Source organism: Triticum urartu, chromosome 1A (assembly GCF_056163025.1).
Source record: "Triticum urartu cultivar PI428250 chromosome 1A, HENAU_Tu73, whole genome shotgun sequence".
NCBI classification, from domain to species: domain Eukaryota; kingdom Viridiplantae; phylum Streptophyta; class Magnoliopsida; order Poales; family Poaceae; genus Triticum; species Triticum urartu.
In genome coordinates this window covers 31,260,425-31,263,440 of record NC_141873.1, presented here as the reverse complement: position 1 = coordinate 31,263,440, position 3,016 = coordinate 31,260,425, and positions in this window count along the sequence as shown.

Here is a 3,016-nt window from a genome sequence, read left to right as displayed (position 1 = left end):
TTTAGAGATGTAGCTGTTTTGATGAAAAACAAAATCTGATACTGAACCAAGAAAACCGTATATAAAAAAAAATCATTGGATTCAAAATAATTAGAACCCTGGAAGATTGCCCGCTACGGCCGACCTTGGCCAACTCACGATGCACACCCTTGTTCGTTTTGCCTGACAGTCAGTCGACATATACGAGGTCTCCGTAGCTAGTGTGTGTGATGGTTGTATCATCAAGCGGAGTCAGTCAATAGCCCAGCCTAGATATACTAAAACGGGTTGGGAGTAGCCCAAGCCACACCGTTTTACTTGCTGCACATTATTGCTTTGCTAAAATCTCCTGCGTACTGAGTATAAATTGCATCGGCGCCACTACAGCTATAATGCCGTGCTTTCAGTTTAGTCGTGTGGCAGTCTAAGGTGGTGGCCAAATTGCAAAGAAAGGAGTATGCATGTGCTGCGATAGTACACGGGTTTTCAATTGTACATATTTTGCAGGGGCAAGTAATATGGATCGGAGGAAGTACATTACTTCCATATTGGATCCAAATTTAAAGCCTGGCAAATCAAAAGAGGAAAAAATAAAAAGACAGTAGAATTTTTATGAGGAATACATACTGTAGAATTGGGCTCAGGATAATGCTTCGGGACCGTTCACGAAAGAAAGGTCTGCTGGTCCTGGAGGATGGGCGGCGCAAGATGGAGATGCGAGATCATTTCAGTATGCGCATGCAGTGTTTAGATGGAGCATTTTATACTTTACAGGGGGATGCCTTTGAAGCTTTTCGTTCACGGCAAGTTAAAAAGCATATTCACACTTAGGCAACAAATTAAAGAGGAAACACACATTTGGACCAGAAGAACAACTTAAAGATGAAGCATAAAAAAAGACTGTAGAGTTTTTTCTGAGGAATAAAGCTGTAAAATTGAACCCAGGATAATGCTTGGGACCGTTCACAAAACAGAGGTCTGGGCCTGGGGGACGTGACAGCGTGAGTATGCACAAGAACCCCTAAAAAAAAGAGTATGCACATGCCGTGGTTAGATGCAGCAATTTATACTTTGCAGGGAGATGCCTTTTGAGCTTTTCGTTCACGGGAAGTTAGATGCATATTCACATTTACGCAACAAATTAAAGATGATAGCACCCTACTCCACTCACAGATAAAGCTTACGAATTTATGCGAAGAGAAGTGCATAATTATTAGGGCAAAGAAAACACTACGATGGATTGAATGATGACATACACATGCCGTATTTGATAGCAAATGGTGAAATAAACTGAAGTATCCAAAACTGAAGTAATTTTGCCAGTAGGTATGAGATATCATGGTTTCATCAAAACACAATATTTTGGAGTATTCACAATACATAGAACCTTTTTGGTTGTTGTCGCACACCGCTGTAAATTTTGCTGCCTAGCCATTGTGTTAGAGTGCAAACAAGCGCAGCTAGCTGGCCGTTTGAATATTTTTTTTCTGTTGCATTCAACTAATCTGCCACGCACATGCAGCTAGCTAGCATATAGCTTACCATTAGCAGGGTAAACACGCCTAGCTGGCTTCTTTACAATTTTTGGTGCGTTATTCCCGGCAGCTAGCTAGGTAGCCCTTACCTTACCATACGCGTGCATAAGAACAGGAGAATGCAAAAACTAAACAGGCAAAGTACATACCAACCATCCACCATAAGGTACGTACGTACCCAGCCTAGCTAGCTCGTTTCTTTACCTTGCTCTGTTAAAAAAAAAGAGGTCCAGGGTTCTTTTTTTTATACAGAGAAATTACTACAGTTTTGAGAATACTTTAGTTTTAATAACACAATATTTAGTGCTAACCAAACAGGTCACAATAAATAAAACTATGATATTTGAAAAAACTATAGTATTCTAAGAATACTTAGAAAATACTTTGCTATCAAACAGGGCCGCATGCATCGACTTGGCATATACTCCCTCCGTTCCGAATTACTTGTCTTGGATTTGTCTAGATGCGGATGTATCTAGACTCATTTTAGTGCTAGATACCTCCGTATCTAGACAAATCTAAGACAAGTAATTCGGAACGGAGGGAGTACTCCCTTTGTACTAGATCAACCACACTTATTTTGGGACGAAGAGAGTACTCAGGATGGCATTGTTTGTGATCGTTTAAAGCACTTTTAGAGCAGTTTTTCTTTTAAGAAACACAGTGCCGAAACACACATACTCCCAACAACAACTATCATCACCCCCCGCCCCGCCCCTGCCCCCGCGTCGTCTCCTCCGAGGCGACTCGGGGGAAACCCTAACCGCCGCCGCCGCACCCCTCCTCCCCCCTCCCCTTCCCCTCCGCCGCCGCCAGAGGTGTGCGCCGGCGTGCGCTCGACACCAATGAAGGTGGCGGCGGGGGATCTGGCAGCTCCACATAGAGTGGAGGGCCTTGGCATTCGGGGCAGCGGCCCCGGGCGGAGAGCGCCGGGTGGCCCGGGCGGCGGGCCAGTTCGGCCGGAGCTGGTGAGGCGCCTCCCTCGGTCTCGCAGGGGACGAGGCGGCGTCGGTCCACGGTCGCTGGTGTGCGGCCTCGCCTGTGCGGTTGCCGTCGCCAGATGCATCTCATCCTCTCCGCCCCGATCTGCTCCTTCCATCGCCGGATCCGGGTCCTGGTGGCTTAGGCCGTTGTTCCCGGGCGCCGGCAGTGCGGATCTCGTCGAGTGGGGTTGGATCCGGGGGAAACCCTTGGCCGGCGCAGCCACATCGCAGGCGACGGCCTGGGCGCCGTACCCCTCCCTGGAGGCTGTGGTGAGGATCCTTCTCCCCCTCCTCCCGTTCCCTGCTAGGTGAAAGCCTAGGTCCCCTGATTCGGGCGGCGACGACACATCCGTGTCGTGTTCCTTCTTGGAGGCGCAGTCCGGGGATCGCAGGGGCGGCGAGAGAGTCGAGTTGTGGGTGTGATGATGGCGGGTGTCAGCTTGGCTCGGCGCTTCACTGCCTTTTCTTTGGTGGCTCATCGCTGTTACCCTTGTTGCTGCGACTGTGGTCGACAGCTCT